The 21646-nt window shown below is 47.0% G+C and overlaps 1 long non-coding RNA gene across 1 annotated transcript in view; it reads right to left on the minus strand.

The window, feature by feature from the left end:
- The window catches only part of LOC137432676 (uncharacterized), a 98330-nt gene that overhangs the window by 12343 nt on the left and 64341 nt on the right, over nt 1-21646 (minus strand). Inside the window, exon 2 of the long non-coding RNA XR_010985550.2 lies at nt 13128-13264. This is a non-coding gene — a long non-coding RNA (uncharacterized LOC137432676). The remainder of the gene's footprint in view (nt 1-13127; nt 13265-21646) is intronic.

Consider the following 21646-nt stretch of genomic DNA (forward strand, 5'->3'; position numbering starts at 1 on the left):
TGAAGATCGACGAAATGCAGTTTGGATTTATGCTAGGAAGAGGAACGACAGATGCGCTTTTCATTGTGAGGCAGTTGCAGGAGAAGTACATGGAGAAGAGGAAGAAGTTGTTTCTTGGGTTTGTTGATCTGGAGAAAGCATTCGATAGGGTTCCACGCAAAGTATTGACATGGGCATTGAGGAAGTTAGGAGTGGAGGAATGGTTGATCAGAGTAGTGATGGCAATGTACAAAAGAGTGCGCACAGCTGTAAGGACGAAGGACGGGAACAGTGGTGAGATTGAGGTGAAGGTGGGAGTGCATCAGGGGTCGGTACTAAGTCCACTACTATTTGTAGCTGTGATGGAGGTGCTGGCTCAGAACGTAAAGGAGGGTTTACCGTGGGAGTTGTTGTATGCAGATGATCTGGTGTTGATTGCGGAAAGAATGGATGGACTGAAGGAAAAGATGAACAAGTGGAAGGAATGTATGGAGACAAAAGGTCTGAAGGTGAATATCGGAAAGACGAAGGTGATGGCAAGTGGTAAAGCATGTGGTGAGGTGGAAAGAACTGGGAAGTGGCCGTGTGCTGTGTGCAGGAAGGGTGTCGGAGTGAACTCCATTCAATGTACAATGTGCGCTGAGTGGGTTCATCAAAAATGTAGTGGTCTGAGAGGGTCATTTACCAGTGTGGCAGCTTCATTCAAATGTAAGGTGTGCACAGAGGGAGCTGCAGATGGAGGAAATGTTGAGTTGGATCTTGGAGACGGCGTGAAGCTGGAAGGTGTGAAAACATTTTGCTACCTCGGAGACATGCTGAATGGAGAGGGTAGATCAGACTCGGCAACGGTTGCTCGAGTGAGATGTGCATGGAAGAAGTTTCGGGAACTGAGTGGCGTGCTGATGAGGAGGAGAGTGTCGCTGAAGCTGAAGGGAAAGGTGTATGCTGCATGTGTGAGAAGTGTTATGATTTATGGGAGCGAGACATGGATAATGAACGTAGAGCAGCAACGAAGGCTGGAAAGGGTGGAAATGCGAATGGTTCGATGGATGTGCGGAGTATCGTTGAGAGAGAGGAAGACAAATGATGAATTGCGAAAGATTATGGGAATATTGCCTGTGATTGATGCTGTGAAGAGGAACAGGCTGAGATGGTTTGGTCATGTGTTGAGGAAGGATGAAAGTGACTGGTTGAGAAGAGTGATGGAAATTGATGTAGAAGGAAGTAGAGGATGGGGAAGACCGAGAAAGACTTGGCTAAAGATGGTGGAAGAAGAAATGCGGGCAAGGGGGTTAACAAGGAGAGATGCAGAAAATAGGGCAAAATGGAGAAGATTGTCATGGGGACCGCAAGGCTAACCCCCACTCTAGCAGGGAAAATGGCCTTAAAATGCATGTTGTTGTTGTTGTTGTCACGTTCATGTGGAGTGTGGTGCCATCTAGTTTATATTACGTATTGTTGCCCAACAAACACAGAACATTCGGTTTAAGTTTGCCGTGGACCAGTGAACTGGTGAACACCTGGGCAGTGGGTCAACCTGCAACCAACTACCTGTAGAACAGACTTGGAGTGTACGTAAGGATACGGTAGATCCAGGCTTGAGTATGGCTAGCAGTGCGAGTGCCAACCTTGGCTACCAAGAGACGCTCCCCCCGGACGTTCTTGTTCGTTACAAAGAGAAGATTTCTGTCATTGGGTGTGACCCTTATGGTCTATCAAACGATCAATTTGAGAAGAATGTGAGCAAGTGGCCTCAGGTGACCCACATCGACGTGATCAACTACCTGTTGTTCAGCAAATCGGCCTATACCAAAGATGAGTTGAAGAAGTATAAATCCCTCGAGGCATACAGGTTGTACCAAGATGGATGGGTGCGACAAATCCTACACAAAGAACTGAATGACGTCCACTTGATTCGATCCAAGGTATTAATATTGTTATGAATTTGGTAGAGCAACATCTAGAGCTAGGTAGATCTGAATAGGTAGGTATTCAGCTGTCGTGACAGGGACTCTACATGTAATAAGTTCTTGATGTTTAGGCGTTTGTCGGGGGAAGATGTATGATTGTGGATCTACCTGGAGGTTCGAGTGTTAAATAGTGAGGGATTAAAGGTAACGCCCCTGTGAGTTTCACCTAGTAGTCAAACCTTTGTCCATTATGGCACTGCAAACCACATAAACATTAGTTAGGTCCTTAGCGCAACATTAAATAATTCCTTTCCCTGACAATGACTTCGGAACAAATGGACAGGAAACCAGGCCAAAAACACCGCCACAATTGGCCGCCACCGTTTACACCTCCAAGGCCTACAAACCTCGCCTGGCACGTGTTATAACACAAGGACCGCGGGGTCGGGGACGGGAGAGTGGAGCGATGCCGCAGAGGGCGTGACCTGGGCGAGCCGGCGAGTTGGGAGGCTATTATTGGCTGAGGAGTGCGCCAATGTGACGTGATCGGCAAGAGATATTATGGACGGTCGGACGCCATTTTAGAGAGAGTTCGTTGGAGTGAGCAGTTGGCAGTTGGCACTCAGCAGTTGGCACTGAACAGTTGGACTTGGCTGCCAGCACTCCCGAAGAGAGTCGAGTCGAGTCAAGTGGAGTTCGTTTGCTTTGTGCAGCCCTGCGTTGGACCGTTGGAGCAAAGGAGCTCGTGGTGTGGGTGGGCCGTTGAACCGACGAGGCCTGGTGGCGCTTGGAGGCGGACGGAGAGGGCCGCGGGGCCGTGGAACTTGGAGTGAGGCGTGCCGCGGGACGAAAGGAGCCGGGTGTTGGACGGCGGTCACCAAGACGACAAGGACGAGATAAGGCCGTACCCGCGAATACACTTTGCATAAAACTAAAAGACGTGTTATTTTCGTATTCACCTCCCTCGTATCGTGTTTGATATCTGTTGTGTGTGGGATCCCAATTTAGGCTTATTCGAGTTATTAGTATTACCGGCGCGGGCTTTTTCACTGTCTTTACTTATAAATAATAAATCCTTATATTATTTTCTGTATATATCTGAACACAGTTTTCCTGGGTGTTTCATTTTAATAGATAGGGCTGCGGAGCTTGCTGTGTCTGCCCTTCCGCGCGTTTAACTTTGTGTTGAGTTTGAATCCGCCATTGAGTTTTCGCCTCGGGAGTGTAAAGTCTCGCAATCGGCCATCCGTAACTGTGGTGTTAATCACGGTTGCGTAACAAGTGGTGTCAGGAGTGGGATTCGAACCCGTCGGACAAATTTTTTTGTCAGCGGCGAGACATCGACATGACACGGTCGGGCGTACATTGCGCCCGACGTTCGAACGCAAATTTTTTATAGGGGGGCGGAGAAATTTAGTAATCAATTGGGCATACGGAGCGCGATATCGCGTCTTCGTCAAATTTAAATTGTGTTACTGGAATTAAAAGAAATACGCGCGTGGGAAACAATCTTCCGGAAGGCGGATGTCGGAGATGGACGAAATGGAGGTACGCAGCGAGGCCTCCGTCAGCGTCGGGAGTGAGCCGGAAATAGGGGAATTAGATGTCGAGGTGAGCCTTGGAACCTCCCCCGTCCCGAGCACCAACTTATCCCCCTCCCCCACCGGGGAGTCGGGAGCAGTAGGAACGGCCCCGACAACCGACCAGATGTTGGGTCAATTGCTTCGAAAAATGGAAGGAATGGAAAGAAAAATGGAGTCCCAGGGGAAGGAATGTAGGGAAGGAATGAAGGGAATGAGTGATCGATTGGAGGAACAAATTGAAGGGATGGAAAATAAAATGGAGTCGCAGGGGAAGGAATGGAGGGAAGGACTGAAGGACATGAGTGACCAAATTAATGGATTGAAAGGGGAAATGAATGCTCAGAACGAGCAATTGGAGAACAAAATTAATGCCCAAACAAAAAACATGGAGGGGCAAATGGATAGATTGAAGGAGGGTTTAAAAGAACAGATCGAAGGGATGGACAGTAAAATTGAGGGATTGGAGGGAAAAGTGAATGAACGAATGAATGAACAAATGAAAGAGAGGAATGAAAAATTGGAAGGAAAAATTGGGGAAATGGCACAACAGCTGGGGAAACGAATTGATGGCATAGAAGGGAGTGTGCAAAACCAAATTACGGGCAGACTGGGGGAATTGGAGGATAAAGTAGAAACTAGGGGGGGGGAGATGGAAAAAGCCATAGGGGTGGCAAGTGAATCGATACGGACAGAATTAATGTCAAAAATAGAGGAGGGCGTGACCCAGGCTGTCCGGAGGGGGGAAGCGTTGGAGGGTCGAATTGATAAAGCAAATGGGGACCTGGAAGGCTATCGGGGCCGGGTGGATGCCAGAATGCTACAGCAGAGTGAGGAATGGGGACTGCTCAACCGACAGGGGGGCAAATTGGCCGAGGAGGTGAGGGGGTTGGAAACCCGCATAAAAGAGCAGGAGCAAGGGTTAATTGAGAAAGGCCTGTGGGGGCCACTAATGGATAATGAAAGGGTGAGTGATTTTATGCAGGAGCGACTGGAGATCTGGGACAATACCATCAAGAAGGAGGTTGGCCGGGTTCAAGAGAGCCTGAAGGAAGAGGTGAGTAGGTCGGTTAAACATCTTCAGGACCAGATTAAGGTGACCCAGGAGACCCTCACCACGAGCCACATTTGGACACCAGAGGCTCCGAAACGGAATACCCAGTTGGGGGGGTGTTTTGGCCCCGGACTGGATTTGGACAGAGAGGAATCGGGGAATAGAGTCTCTGGAAAAACAATCCCCCTCGTACATTTTGACGGATCAGGGAGCCTCGAGGCTTTCCTGACACAATTTGAGTGCGTGTCTCAGCTCAATGGTTGGGGAGAGCAGGAGCGCATGGGGAATCTGGTGGCGACACTGCGGGGGTCAGCCGCCGACGTGTTAAACGTAGTCCCAGAGGGAATATTGACCAGCAAGGCCATTTGTGAGGCCTTGAATAACAGGTACGGGACAGGCGCAAGGTGTGACCTGGTCAGGGCACAGCTGCTGCATCGCAGGCAAAAGCCTAATGAGACGTTGCAGGAGCTGGCCCAGGATATATACCAATCTGTGAGGATAGCATACAGGGACCTACCAGCACAGGCGTGGGACAAGCTGGCGATAGAAAAATTTATGGCGGCTCTCCCTGATCCTGAGGTCTGGACGTTGGTGGAGTTACAGGACCCACCCACGGTGCACCGGGCAGCGGAATGCGCGGCGAGACTGACCTTTTTGAGAAGGTCGAACCGCGCATCGGAGAGGGCACCTGTGACGGTACGGCAGGCCGAGGTGCTGGATCAGGAAAAGCCAGAGGATGACATCGGGCGAATGTTAAGGGGAATCAGCCGCCAGCTGACCAATTTGATGGGGGGACAATTTGCAGGGAGCGAGTCACGACAGGGTGGTCCAGGTTGGCCATCGGGACGGCCTGATTTTTATCGGGCTGGGCCGGGAGAAAGGGGGGCTCCGCCTGGCTACCAGAGGGGTCCGTTCTTGGGGACTTGTTTTAGATGTGGGAGAAGAGGGCACAGTCAGAGGAATTGTCGGCAACCATATGGGCCCCCACCTCCTGACAGGCTTCGCAGTCCAGAAAGGAGGGGGCCCCCAGTAGGTCCACTGGTGCCAGACAGAGGACCACCACCTCCGCCTGGGCCAATAGCGGTAGAGTGTGCGGGAAACTAGAGGGCCCTGGGGTGGTGCTTCGGCAGGTGACTGATGTGGTGTTCAAAATTCAGATGGGCCCGCATACCCTTCCACAGATAGTTCACGGGGATAGATTGAGCTCCTACATGGGTCGGGAGGCTCCGGAGTGGATTGGAAGGGTGAGGGGGAAATTAGGTGTGGTGGATGACACTCTTGAACCTGACCAACCTGCAACTACCTGCACTTGAGGTGAGTGTTTTGAGGAGTACTGTCCCAGGCTTCAGGACTTGCTTTGGAAATTGGGGACATGTAAATTGGAGTTGGGAGGCGGGTGAGAGTGATGACATGGCCGGTGAGGGGATGGAATGGGAGCCACAGTGTCTTGTGGGTGGCGTATGTTTTTGTATTGTGGTTAGGTGTTTTGATGTGGTCGTGAGAGTGGAACCTGGAGAGTGAGTGATGATTATTGGAGATAATGAGGGGCGATACTTGTGCTTTTGGAAATGTGCTTTTGGAAATGTGTGATGGTTTAAATGTGAACTGGGGAATTTCACATGTGGCAGGCCATGGCAAGCCTTGTAACACCTTTTACACCAAGAATTGTACTGAATTGTGCTGAGTTGTGTGGAGAATTGAATGGCAGCGGGGGAGGAAGTGTGTTTTGGGGTCTTGTGGGTGGGGAAGGTGTGTGTGTCCGCAGGTACAGAGCAAGCTCTGAGGAGCGATGCCTGCGGGCCCCCCTCTGCGGCAATTACCCCTGGCAGCCGGTGGTAACTGGAAATTGGAGCTCGTCGGTGGAGGGTCTGGTTGGGCGCCGCGGGGTGAGGAAGTCCCCCGGTGACCCGTGTTGCTGCGCGAAAGCAGGAGGCAAAGGAGCCTGGTGTGTGTGGAGACCCTCACCGGCGAGGTAACGGTGGAAAGGGGCTGTTGGGCTGTCACGGGGCCAAGAGGTAAAGGGGGGGGGGGGGGCAATGAACTTGTAAGTCGGTTGACTTGTTTTTGGGACTGCGGGCACCACAGCCTGATGCGCCCCCACCATCTTTTTGTGCGGTACCTCCCCGCTGCCTAGTTGAGGAATGCACACACACGTGAATGACATCAATGCCATGGTCCTGCAGGGGGTGTATTGAAATAAGTGCTTTTTTGATTTTTGAAATGCCTTGATGACCTATGGAATGAGAATGAGTGGTTAAGGGGTCTGTGTTGCATGAATGTGGGCGAAATCCACCGAGCCGTGTCACTCACCTGTAACATCTGGACAGGGCCCGTGGAAATTTAGGGGGATGCATTGGGGATGGCCCCGCAGGTAAGGTTGTGTCTTGTGGCATCCACCGGGGGACGCGGTCTGTAGACCGGGGTATGTACAAAGGTTAGAGTTTTGAGTTTTGGAAAGATGGTTAAGTTTTGTGGTTAAGTTAGTGTTGTGTGTTGTTTGTTTCCTCCCTCCACAGGAACAACGAAGAAAATGTACATACTTGCATGATGGTTAAGGGGTTCAGCATGTTAAGGAAGTGTAGGTAGGTAGTCCGACTCACTTCCCACAGCCCTTCCTGATTTATTTCATAGGTTAATTAAGTGTGTGACAGTAAGTGTTAAGGCTGGAATGGTAGCGCCTGCGGTGAACCTTGCAGGAGCTACGGTTCCAGGGGGGGGGGGGGGGGGGCTGTGTTATGAATTTGGTAGAGCAACATCTAGAGCTAGGTAGATCTGAATAGGTAGGTATTCGGCTGTCGTGACAGGGACTCTACATGTAATAAGTTCTTGATGTTTAGGCGTTTGTCGGGGGAAGATGTATGATTGTGGATCTACCTGGAGGTTCGAGTGTTAAATAGTGAGGGATTAAAGGTAACGCCCCTGTGAGTTTCACCTAGTAGTCAAACCTTTGTCCATTATGGCACTGCAAACCACATAAACATTAGTTAGGTCCTTAGCGCAACATTAAATAATTCCTTTCCCTGACAATGACTTCGGAACAAATGGACAGGAAACCAGGCCAAAAACACCGCCACAATTGGCCGCCACCGTTTACACCTCCAAGGCCTACAAACCTCGCCTGGCACGTGTTATAACACAAGGACCGCGGGGTCGGGGACGGGAGAGTGGAGTGATGCCGCAGAGGGCGTGACCTGGGCGAGCCGGCGAGTTGGGAGGCTATTATTGGCTGAGGAGTGCGCCAATGTGACGTGACCGGCGAGAGATATTATGGACGGTCGGACGCCATTTTAGAGAGAGTTCGTTGGAGTGAGCAGTTGGCAGTTGGCACTCAGCAGTTGGCACTGAACAGTTGGACTTGGCTGCCAGCACTCCCGAAGAGAGTCGAGTCGAGTCAAGTGGAGTTCGTTTGCTTTGTGCAGCCCTGCGTTGGACCGTTGGAGCAAAGGAGCTCGTGGTGTGGGTGGGCCGTTGAACCGACGAGGCCTGGTGGCGCTTGGAGGCGGACGGAGAGGGCCGCGGGGCCGTGGAACTTGGAGTGAGGCATGCCGCGGGACGAAAGGAGCCGGGTGTTGGACGGCGGTCACCAAGACGACAAGGACGAGATAAGGCCGTACCCGCGAATACACTTTGCATAAAACTAAAAGACGTGTTATTTTCGTATTCACCTCCCTCGTATCGTGTTTGATATCTGTTGTGTGTGGGATCCCAATTTAGGCTTATTCGAGTTATTAGTATTACCGGCGCGGGCTTTTTCACTGTCTTTACTTATAAATAATAAATCCTTATATTATTTTCTGTATATATCTGAACGCAGTTTTCCTGGGTGTTTCATTTTAATAGATAGGGCTGCGGAGCTTGCTGTGTCTGCCCTTCCGCGCGTTTAACTTTGTGTTGAGTTTGAATCCGCCATTGAGTTTTCGCCTCGGAAGTGTAAAGTCTCGCAATCGGCCATCCGTAACTGTGGTGTTAATCACGGTTGCGTAACAATATATTAAACAAACATGTATTTTTTAAAGCTGCTTGTGTTAATGTTATGGACCTGATTGATTAAGTGCCCTCCATTTGTTCAAAAACCACTGCAGTTTTAAGCTGTGCATGCATGTGTGCATACTTTGTAGACATGTGACGCACAGTGCGAAGTGAGTGCCGCCATGTGTGCTTTGTGCGTATGGCCATAAGTCATCATCTATATTTATCATGTAAGCAACGATAACATAGCACGTTCTTCACATGATAAAATCGAGATTCATTTTGACTGAGTTGATAAGAGTACATAACTTTAGAACGTTTATTGGACAGTTTCAAATTCAATACTTTTATGTTCCAGGTTTCGCATTCCATGAAACATGTTCTTACTTACTGTTGACAAAATGCTCGGAGCAGACAGGTGTGCGATCCCACTGTGATTCTGTTTGGATGTCACTGCGATTGATGGCAGCCTTCCACAAACGCTGCCTCTCTTCACTTAAATTTCTTGTTTCCTCACCCTGATTCAGTAGAAGTTTGGGCGTTTTGTAAAACTTAACTCCTGGCCTAACGCCTGGCCTGTTTGAACAACGAAATACGCTGCAAATTGGCATGACTGGTCGTGAACAAAAACTATTTAATGTGAATCCACTGACGACGTTGTTCGAGGGGGTATCAAAATGGCCGAGGTGTCCCAGGGTGCCCTGCGCGCGTGCTCCGATGACGTCACAAGAAAACAAGCAATTTCCACCTCGTTGGGAGGAACACAAGCTAGCCCGTGTTTACGAGTTAGCGATTCGTACGTATCAATGCGGAAACGTTCGCCTGCCATTCTAACTCGACCAAAGACAAGTTCGTAACCTAGAACCGAGAAAACCCAATGTTTGTCGAACACCAACAAACAGATCAGCTATAGCCTATTAGCCATTGAACACAGCCACAAAGTGAAGAAAAGACCTCCCCCCGGCGGCCATACCAGACCGCCGGCTTAGGACCCTCTCAACACCTGACTGTGCGCGCTCTCTCTCTCTCTCTCTCTCTCTCTCGAAGACAAAGGCACAGAAAGGATGAAAACAAAAACGCCAAAGCACACAGGATGGAAAAGGAGGGGAGGGGTAGGGCAGGAGAGGAGAAAAACACACAAAGGACTCACCACAACACAGAGCAGTTGCTCACAGCCGCCATGATGCCACACCCAAATCGCAACAGCCGGCAGGGGGGGCTTTGTATGAACGTTAAGCTGGGAGTCCCATCTGCTCGCATGACCCAACCATCTTCAGTTGAATGTCTAACCTGTCTGATCGAGCTAACAATGTTCGTCAGACGATCCTCCAAGGTGGCATTAATTGAGGGTAGTAATAGTAGTAGTAGTAAATGAAATCAATTCATTTGTGTCACTCTTTATTGGTTGAAACAGGAATTTGTAATTTTTTCAGGGTTTAACAATAACTCGCTTACAAAAATACACAGGGAGGTCCACCAACGACCAGTCCTAGCAAATGGATTGGACAGTATGCATGTTGTTGCATCACGCTGCATGTGAAACGCCAGGCTGATAGTTTATAGCTTGGTCGAGATTCAAAGCAAGGCGAGACAGCTCAAAGCAAGGCGAGACAGCTCAAAGGCAATCCTGCCAGCCATTCTAATTTCCCTGTGCTCGCGAAGCGAAAAGCAGGGTTAAGCATTCAGTTCCGTACATGTGCCGTACGTGTCTGCATTTTAAAAACTTATTTTCTCGGCAACCATTTGTCCGATTGACACGAAATTTCACCATAGAAGCGTCTCTGCCTGTATAATTTTTTATTCATAATTATGACATCATAGGTCACGTGGTACGGACGCCATCTTGGAAAAACGTTACACCTCTAATGCAGTCACGTGAAAAAGTAAGTACACCCCAGGTAAAGTTTTGACTTTTTCAACATATTTCAACATACAGCTATTTGATCTTCATTTCAACAATATTGATAGATAAACGTGATATAATATAACATATATCATAAAACATTTACATTTTGTAGTCCATTGTATAATTTAAATAAACATAAATGCAAATTTCGCATGTGGAAAAAGTAAGTACACTCCTACATTTATCACCACTTCAAATACCTAAAATTAGAATCAGGTGCACCAGCTCAGGTGCAAATGATTAGAACATCGTTAGAGAGGATCTTGGAGGAACCTGTCTTATATAAACCTCAGACATTTAGTTTGGTTTGCTCTTTGTTGTTGAAGTGTGCGGCGTCACCATGCCTAGATCAAAAGAGCTCTCTGATACCTTCAGAAAGAAGGTTATAGATGCCTACGAGTCTGGGAAGGGATTTAAAAAGATCTCCAAACAATTTGAAATCAATTTATCATTTGACTGTCCGGAAGATCATCTACAAGTGGAGAAGATTCCAAACAACTGACAACTTGTTCAGGCCAGGCCGCCCCAGCAAGTTCAGCCCGAGAGCAGACTGCAAGATGCTGAAAGAAGTCTCCAAGAACCCCAGAATGTTATCATGGGACCTACAGGTAGCTCTTGCCACTGTTGATGTCAAAGTGCACGAGTCTACCATTAGAAAGAGGCTGCACAAATTTGATCTGCATGGGAGGTGTGCCAGGAGGAAACCTTTGCTGTCCAGAAAGAACATCAGGGCAAGACTAAAGTTTGCCAATAAACACCTTTGGCAAAGACCAGCACTTCTGGAACAATGTGCTCTGGACAGATGAGTCAAAGGTATAGCTATTTGGCCACAGTACCAGAAGACATGTTTGGCAAAAACCAAAGACAGCATTTGACCACAAGAACCTGATACCAACTGTAAAGCATGGTGGTGGAAATATTATGGTTTGGGGCAGCTTTGCTGCATCAGGGCCTGGGCAGCTCAACAGCATATAATTCACTATGAATTCTTCATTGTACCAGAGGGTGCTTGAGGATAATGTGAGGCCATCTGTTGGAAAGTTGAAGCTCAACCGAAGGTGGACTTTGCAACATGACAATGTCCCCAAACATACCAGTAAATCCACCAAGCAATGGCTGAAAAGAAAGAAATGGAGGGTTCTGGAATGGCCAAGTCAAAGCCTGGATCTAAATCCCATCAATATGTTGTGGGTGGATTTGAAATGAGCGGTGCATGCAAGAAACCCCTCAAACATCGCACAGCTGAAAGAATTCTGCATGGAGGAGTGGGCAAAAATTTCTCCCAGTCAATGTGAGACACTGGTAGACAGTTATAAGAAACGCCTACTTGAGGTTGTTTCTGCCAAAGGGGGCACTACCACCTATTAGAGCCAAGGGTGTACTTACTTTTTCCATATGCGAAATTTGCATTTATGTTTATTTAAATTATACAATGGACTACAAAATGTAAATGTTTCATGATATTTGTTATATTATATCACCTTTATCTATCAATATTGTTGAAATGAAGATCAAATAGCTGTATGTTGAAATATGTTGAAAAGGTCAAAACTTTACATGGGGTGTACTTACTTTTTCACGTGACTGTATCTCCCAAACCACTCAATGGAAAAAATTGAAACATGGCTCATTGTCAAATAATCACCATGGGGAATAAGAAATGTTGATGGTGATGTCATCGGTGCCTTAATTATGACGTCATAATTCGACAAGTACAACACTTGATCTGATCAGTATGAATCAAACGAAAATTCCTTTGCAACTGTTAGACCGAAGAACACAAAATTTTCAGAATATGTGCGGCTCCTGTATAATTTTTTCAATGATAATTATAACGTCATAGATCACGCCATCTTGGGAAAAAATCGAAAAAACTTGCACCTCTACATCTCTGAAACCGCTACATGGAAAAAATTGAAACATGGCTCATTGTCAAGTACTCTCCTTGGGGAATAAGATATATTAATGATGATGTCATCCATGCCTTCGTTATGGCGTCATAATTCGACAAGTACAACACGTATCCGATCATTGTGAATTTTTTTCTCAGCAACTGTTGGTCTGATGGGCACGAAATCTTCACCATCGGAGCGCCTCCTCATGTATAATATTTTAATGATAATCCTGACGTCATAGGTAATGTGGTACAGGCGCCATCTTGGAAAAAAACGAAAAATGTTGCACCTCTTTTTCTCCAAAACCACTGCATGGGAAAAATTGAAACATGGCTCATTGTAAAGAACTCCATGTGGGGAATAGGTGTTAACGATGACGTCATTTGGTGCCATAATTATGACATCATAATTCGACAGGGACAACGCTTATTCTGATCAGTTTGAAATGTATTGGGCGTGATCTATGCAACAATTATATTATAGAATATAAATTTATGATGTCATCGCTCACGTGGTCTGGCAGCCATATTAGATCAAAGAAAAAAAAATGTAACAAAACCGAAGGGTTGGCTCACAACAAGTTGACTGTGCAGGGTAAGTATTCTATGCATACCATCTATGAATACCATCTGAACAAGTAACATGCACAAACTACTCAAAACATCGTCTGTTTTTTGGTGGAACTTCTGCAATTGTAGGCTTGAATAAGATGCCAAACTATATATCGTGACCTTGCACGACACTTGGATGGGATGAAAACATTCATGTTTGCAATGCTTATCTTGATAGATGTTCTACAAAGTAGCTCCATTTCGAAATTCAAATTAGGCCTACTTGCTCTCCTCAGCAGGCAGGTTGGTGAAAGCCATGAGAAATGATCCGGTCACTTTCCTTTCATGTGCAAGAGCGTGGGATAAAGGTACCTTCCTCGCCCCCTAGGACCGCAGGGGTCCTGTTTCAGCAAGCCGACTCTTAAAAAAAAACGGAGAAAGGAAACTCAGGAAGGAAATGAACACAGCAAGAATAGGCATCCTGCCGTAACCTAAGGAATTTGCAGTCTCTTTTTTCAAGTCCCACGCATCACATTCCAATAACTAGTTGTGAGCACAATTCGCACATTCAGCTTTGGAATTCACATCAAGGTTTGCTTTGGTCAATCAACATTTAATTTTAAGCAATGACTTCATTTTCTGGAAACAATGTCGAAAAGCTTCTCTCAAACAAAGCTACCGACTATAAACCACCAAAATTAACAGCTGCTCTGACCGCCTGGTGTTGAGCTTACCGGTTAAGGTGGCTGGCTTGTGACCTTAGGGTCTTGAGTTTGAGCCCCTGTCATGTCGTTGAAATAACATTTTACTTTTATTTACTCAATTTTAGTGAGTGAAGTACATTTTTCAAGAAGGAACGTGTTGCTTATGCAAACGACAGAATATCCATCCACTTCAAAAGTTTTACTAAATTCTGATAGATGGCAGCACAGACAAGTTGGTTGAAAATGGAAGCTTGCGATAAAACACATTTGAAGCACAGAGCATCCGTAGGATCCTTTACAGACAAAGGGTGTCACCAAATGACACTTCATCACATGGTCACTGCGTTTTGATTTGATTGTGTGTTGATGGCAGACATGTCGTATACAGCACTGTGCCAAAAAACAATGAACGAAGCAGAATGAATAGTTGTTTTTTCATGCTGATAAGTACTTTATTCTTACAATACAGCACACATACTTACACCTGAAGTATCTCTGTACACATTAAGCAAAACTTTTGCAATTTGTGGTGCATCAGAAAGTCGCAAATGCATACTGGGAGTTGCGCAATTCTTGGAAGTTGGACGAGTTTTCAAAAATGGAACTTTTCTGGCCTGATTATAGCCGCAACCAGGCATCACAGGTTGATTTCACATAGGTGAGGAAATCATGCGATACAGGTAAAATAGATAAGTAAATGTACGCATTAAGTTGCCCAAAAGTTGCACAATGTGTGTTGCAAAAACGTTGCGTAAATCCCCCAGACTCTCCAGATAACATAGAGTGTATACTGTATGCGCGCCTTAACTGCAAGATATCCGTCACTGTACTAAAGTTTCTGTTATAGGTAAAAATCTCAACAAAATCACAGGGATTATCTTAAGGGTACCTCAATGGCTGTCGAGATAGCTTAGGCCTTAGGGGTATGTGCACTTGCCTCGGTGCTATCTAGCCTTAGTTCGAATGTCGACCCAGCTATAAACTACTACTTGGTGTTTGCAAGCAGGGCGATAGATCGGAATCCTGCACAAATTTTCAATTCCTGTCACCTTCAGTCAAACGTCAGGTCTGGCCAGTTGTTTTGTGGTACACGGGCCAAAATCGTTTCCCAGCCAACCACATAAGAAGGTTGGAATTATTGAGGTCGGTAAAGAAGTAGTGGTAGTAGTAGTAGTAGTGATAATTTCTCAGACCAGCAATGATTATTTCTCAATAATTTTCAGATAAGCATCTTCAACTGATAAATAAGATAAATTAATTTCGATGAATGCTAAATATAACTTTATGTCCAAGATAACACATAAAAAACCTCATAGAATTCTGGAGAAGCGAGATTGTTATTAATTATTTTTTAATAAACTCAGCAGCCGCAAAGGATCTTTTGTCATTTTTGGCATGTGGTTGCCTTTAGCCACCAACTGTTTACTCATGTTTATTTGTAAATTAGCAACGGTACCCGGTGTTGTCGGGTAACGCCAGTTCCCTCTTCACACCCCACCCTCCTCCCACTGGACTCTCACCCCACCCATACTCCTCCAGACTCTCACCCCTTCCTCTCACTCCTGACTCCCACCTTATCCTTCCTTCCTCCCACCGCAATCCTCTTCTTCCCACCCGAGGCTTTCCCCCTCCTTCCTCTCATCCCACCTCTTCCCTTACCTTCCCCTCATCGGCTTAATCACTCAATCAAGCACTCCAACGACACAGTTGATGGGAACGGATGGCTTGGCAAGCGCTAGTTAGCTGCTCGATAACTGAAACACCCCATGACATCTGGAGAGTATACAGTACATACAAAACGAAAACAAAAGGACAGTTTTTTTTTAATTAAAGAGTTTAAATATTAATCATGATTATTTTCCTTGCAATGAAAATGTAACCTGTTAGTGTAGCAGCATAGCAAACCTGTTGTGCATTTTGTGATACAAGCACCAAATTTGGCACAAATGTACATTAATATGTTGCGAACATTTTCAGATATTGGGCCACTTGAAATTCCGTAATTTTTTTTTTCAATTTTTTTCAAATTTCGTAATTTCAAATTTTTCGGGTGACACCGTCACAATTTCGGTCTTCGAGGCCGGCCGATATAGTGGGGCGGCTTAGCCCAAATATTCAAAAGAATTGTGCATTTTGTGATACAAGCACCAAATTTGGCACAAATGTACATTAATATGTTGCGAACATTGTGTGGTCAGCAATGAAGACGAGAGTCTGAATTACATGTATGCAAAAGACCTTGTGAACCAGTGAAGCAAATACACGGGTAAGCATGAATTAAATCTAGGGCATGATATAATTTCCATGATGTTTACCTCTACACTCAATGGTGGAAGGAGGTAATGTTTTGATCCCAGCTTGTCTGTATGTCTGTTTGTCTGTTAGTCCACAAAATTCCAGACAAAGCTTGTAGTAGTGGTAGTTGTAGTGGTAGTGGTGATAACAGAAATTGTTATATAGAACTGAACTTATATTATTATTATATGCAGAAAATAACTTCATTTCTATATGCCCTGCAGTGGACAGGTTAATTGGTTTATGCACTGAAGGGGTCCCGCTGGTGTGCACTGCTGTGTTCTGCCTCACTGAGTTGTTCAGGTATGATGTACTCAGCACAAGCTTCTGGTCGGCCCGGAGGTGGGGGTGCGGGGCCTGTCACGGAACGTCAAAACAAACGGCCTGCTGGGGCCGCCCAAAAGTCGGGCGTGAGGGGCCCGCTAATGGAACGCCTCTCGCTTCCCAGATCGAGGGCCACGTGGTCAGGAGAACCTCGTCCCTTCCGGTCACACTTTGCCTATCGGCCAGCCTCGAAGACCGAAATTGTGACGGTGTCACCCGAAAAATTTGAAATTACGAAATTTGAAAAAATTTGAAAAAAAAAATTACGGAATTTCAAGTGGCCCAATATCTGAAAATGTTCGCATCATATTAATGTACATTTGTGCCAAATTTGGTGCTTGTTTCACAAAATGCACAATTCTTTTGAATATTTGGGCTAAGCCACCCCACTATGTCCAGTCTTCAACGAGGTTTTACTTTTTAAAATGTATATAAAATCAAAGGGGATGTTGAGTGTACGAAAGTGGACACGTACATTTCAAGGTGTACATGGATGGCCAAAACGTATTTAAGTGTATGTGTACATAATAACTTGAAAAAGAAGAAAAAAAATCTCTCGGGAATTTCCCTGACCTCCCGACTAATTAATTAAGTGTGCAAACATTTCACTTCCAAGTCGATTTTCGTTTAACTTTACTTCAGGTAAAGTTTTTCTTTACTTTACTTGAGGTACATATTACATGCACATTGCATATGTGAAATACAGTTTGAAAAGTCAGGCGAAGGCGAAAACCAAAAGTTTTTGTTATTATTAAAGACCACTATTTTATTTCTGCTGCATGAAAAGAACGTACCTTCACTGGGCGGTGTATAGTAGACCGTTGCCGCGATCGCTCCGAACAAAACATGCATTACCTCGTTTCCTCTGCATGAGTTGCAATCAAAATGTACCTTTGTTTCTTCAAAACACAACCTTCATTTAATGTTAGAAGACACATTCTTCAGTCTTCAAATGTACGCAAGAGGCCAATTAAGCCAAAGAGTGATGTGGAACGAAAAAAAATGGCGGCGATGTCTGGCACGCTGGGAAAGCTATGTATTATGGGATGTGATGCGGGGAGAGTGGGGGAGGAGGGGAGGGGAGGGAGGGGAGGAGAGAGCAGGGAGGCGTGGTCTGTAGAATGGCCAGCACTTTTGACCCACAAACACAAACTCAGCTATATTTATTCACTTGTTTCTGTAATTTTTTGCAATGTGGAATAACACAATGGTACGGTACTCAGAGGACACCCAATCTTGGAGCAAAAGTGCCAAGATATCTTAGTCAGCAAAGTCAAACACTGCACATGTGTTCCTATATTGTCTTATGTAACCCTGACTGTATCTTGCAGCTCTGTCTTATTGCTCATTTCTCAAAGAGTAATGTCTTCATCCAGCCTCATGCCACACAATGACCTGCACTTAGAAATGCCAAAATAACTGGTGTGGTTTCCCTCTAACCATATAGGGTGGGGACAGAGGGGAATGGCGGAGCCTCTCGGAGGAATTCATTTATACAGGGCAGGACGTGAAAGACACTCGTGGTTTTTACTGTTTTGTTTACTTGGTGTCAATAAAACTTATTTTACACTCGAACTGCAAGTGTCCTCGATAAACTACTATGAGAGTATGAAGAGATACTGCAACTTTTGATTGGTGTAAGTCATGACAACACAGCAACTCAGGTACAGTCATTATCTTCAGCTAAAACAATCCCGTTCCTCTGTAACGACACGTGTTGAGGGGAGCGCAGCAAGCTGAGCCAAGCCAGTATATTGTTGCGAATATGGAATTTGGCCTCCATATCCGCTTGTAAATATTCCCCTATTTTCTCCAATACTCCCCAACTTTCCCCAATCCCCCATTCCCTAGTCCCATTGCATGTAAATAACAATCAGTAGAGCCGACCTTCCCCTTATTCCCCCATTAAATGTCGTGCCCAGGTCCACCGCACCACACGTAGACAACTTTCGGACATCTTCCTAGTTATTCTTAGTCTATGTCAGTTAAGGCCTCGTCTCCATTAATTATGACTCTTCGTTGCACCAGAATGTGATTATATGGCATCAGTAGTGAGTTTAGGACCTTTCCCATACCTCCTTCCATCTTCTTCCCCAACAATTACAACAACAACAGAGGAGATGGCGGCGGAGCGGGGGAGGATGCGTCCTCACACCGGCTCGATTAGCGCCATTGACCACGCGCTCCACGGGGTTACCACGAAGGGGCTCCTTGTCAGCTCCTCGTCAAGGGCGGAGCCTGGTAAACCCCCCCGCACGCACCCAATGAGAAGCAACGTGCCGATTCCATCTGGGGCGGCGCTAACGAGCCGAGGGCGTGTCACTCCCCGCCGGATATACGCGGCCCCGCGCCGGATGTGACGACAGATGCGCCCCCAGCTGGAGAAAGAACGTTGCCTTGCCTACGACCGCTGAGAGGAAGAGAACCCGCCTGAGAAAGAACGTCACCTCTGAGCGCTGCGACGAGACCTCCCCGCGTCTCTGGACCGGACCGGGTCGATTCTAACCTTTGAGCACAGGTGCACCTGGAGCCATCGCTACCCGCCTGTCCTTTCCATCAACCCCCGTGTGAGTCAGCCGTTGTCCCGTTTGCCTGTCGTCTGTTGGGGAATAATATAAGATTGTGTCTAAGTGCTTGTCTTTCTATGTTGTACCTCTAGCCCCTGTAATCTAACCTTTTCCGTAACGAATATAATCTCCTCCGGAGGTCTTGAGAACCGTATCCCTGGTGTCGTCATTTTATAACCCAGCCGGGTGTCTTCTTTTTCTTATTGAGCCAGCGTGGCGCGGCTTCGTCAACGTCGAGTATAATCGGTAACTTGTGCAGACGTGGTCATACCAAAACCGCTCGGTAAACTAACATCTAAGCCACGTCTGTAACAATTGGTTGTCAGGAGTTGGATTCGAACCTGGGACTAAATTTATTTAGCCCAAATTTTGGAACACCAATTGTACTATTAGAGTAACAATTGGTGTCGAGGAGTGAGATTCGGACCCGGGACTAAATTAGTTAGGCCCAAATTTTGGGAGGGAAAATCGAGCCGGAGCGCGTACGGCGCTCGACCAAATCGATCCGGAGCGCGGTCCCGCGGTTACTGCGCTCGACGAAATTATAACGGCGAAATTTCGAATTTGTGTTACGAAACTCGAATTTTGAAAGTCGCGCCATGGCGGATCAAGACGGCTGGGGTCCGGTAGGGGAGAGTGAAGCAGGGTCGGTCCAGGACCAAATTGAGGGACATGAGGGACATGAGGAGAGCGAAACAGCGAGGGTAGCAGGTGCACAAAATGGCGCTCTAGCGCACGTGATTACAGCGGCGCCACATTTAGCCACGCCCATGGTCGCGGTAGTCGAACCGGAGATGCCAATGGATTTGAACCTTTTTTTTATACAAATGAAGGCCCTTATGGCCCAGAATAGTGAGCGATTGGAGGGCCGGATGGATGCTCAGAGTGAGCAAATGGGGGTAATGAGGGACGAAGCGAGGGGTACCAGTGAGGGGTTAGACAATAATTTTGAGGAGTTAGACAAGAAATTTGGGAAGTTAGACAATAATTTTGAGGGGTTAGACAACGGGATAAAAGAAGTGAAAAATGGGTTAATGGGGGTAGAAAATAGAATGGCTGCCCAGGAGAATCAGATAGAGGGAGTGAAAAATGGGTTAGAGGGGTTAGAAAACAGTATGGAAGGCAAATTGAGGGACATGAGGGACCAAGCGGAAAGGGAAGTTAAACAAATGGAGCAGCAGATAGAGGGGGTCAGAATGGGGGTAGAAACCAAACTGGATGCTCACAGGGAGGAAATGGAGCAGATGAGGGTGGCATCTGGGCAGGAGATGCAAGTGATGGGAGAGGAGATCAGAAGAGGAGTGAGTGAGGAGGTCGGAGGAGTGCGCGAGGAGGTGAGGCACTGTAAGGAGCGCATGGAGAAAGAGGTGAGAAAGGGGACTGTAAAATTGCAAGGTGGTATAGAGGAGTTGACGCTGGGAGTAGAACAACTGACAGTGGGACAAAAGGAGTTGGGGGACCAGGTAAAGAAGAACACAGCGGTAATAGAGGGTTTAAAATCGACACAGAAGGAGATGAAAAAGGACGTAGGGGTAATTAAAAAAGAGTGCCAGACGGTACATGAGGACCTGACGAGGAAAATGGACAAGGTGGTAGAGGTAATGGAGGTTAAAGAGCGGGAGGTGCGGGAGCACATAGAAAAAAATAAAGTGGAGTTAGAGGAAGAACTTAAAGGGGCGCACGAAGAGATGAAGGAGATGAAGCAAAAATTAGAAGAAGTGGAAGAAGGGGTGAGCGAAATTAAGAAGCGACGGAGAGAGGATAAGAAAGAGATAAAGGAGGAAGTAAAAGAATTGGTCCAAAGTCTGTGTTCGGATCGTGATGATGTGCTCATTAACCGGATGAGGGATTCACAGGTGATGGAGGAGAAGCGAAGAGAAAGAGGACCCGGTGTAGGTGGTGACCAATATGGTCGTGCGTATGATGCGCCAGGTGATTTAAGAGGCTTGGGGGTCGAGATAGACCCGGGTGTTCGTGAGAGGCCGTTGGTGAAGTGTGCGACAGGTCTGGTGTGCGAAAATGGAGGTGTGCGAGAAAGTCCGACTCTGGGGTGTGTGAGGAAAAAGTGCGTACCAAGGAGTGAGAGTGCTGGCGAGAGTGAGTCGGTCGTAGCGCGTGTGCGAGGGAGCACATGGAAGCGTGGTGTGGTGAGTGTTACAGAGGGTGTGACGGGAGAGTGTGCGCGAGAAAGGTGTGTGACGGACAGGTGCATGAGGAAAGAGTGCGCTGTCAGAAGTAAGGAAGAGTGTCCACCGGTGGTGAGTGTTACAGAGGGTGTAACGGGAGAGTGTGCGCGAGAAAGGTGTGTGATGGACAGGTGCATGAGGAAAGAGTGTGCTGTCAAGAGTAAGGGTGAGTGCGTGGTCAAGAGTGGTGGTGAGAGTAGTGAGAGTGACAAGGAGAGTGAGCTGGTTGTGACAGGTGAGCGAGGATGTACACGTGGGATGGAAGGATGCACACCTGGAATGGTAGAGCGTGAGTGGGAATGCACGCTGGAGTTGGTGGTGAGGCACGTGGTTGGGTGTGCGAATGAGAGCACACCTGTGATTGTCACAGAGGAGGTGACTGAGGAGGGGGCGCGAAGCGGTGTTTTGGTGAGGTGTGCGACCAACGAATGTGTGCCAAAGTGTTCGGTGGTCAGGTGTGTGACCAAGTCTGTGAGTGGAATGAGAGTACCTGGGTGTGTAAGGAAAGGTACGACGAGGAGCATGGAGACGGCTGGATGTGTGAGCAAGGAACGGGCTGCGGGGTGTAAGCGTCCAGGTGAAGCATCGACGTTAGACGGGGTAGAGTTTAGAACGACTTATAGCCGAATCGGGCCCTCGGTGCGTGCTGGGCCTCGCTTTGAACGGCCGCGTCCGTGCTCCACTAGGCGGAGCGGGCAGCTGGATAGAAAGGGTCGTCATGGCGAC

The sequence above is a fragment of the Myxine glutinosa genome, chromosome 8, assembly GCF_964187855.1.
Source record: "Myxine glutinosa chromosome 8, kmMyxGlut1.1, whole genome shotgun sequence".
Taxonomy (NCBI): domain Eukaryota; kingdom Metazoa; phylum Chordata; class Myxini; order Myxiniformes; family Myxinidae; genus Myxine; species Myxine glutinosa.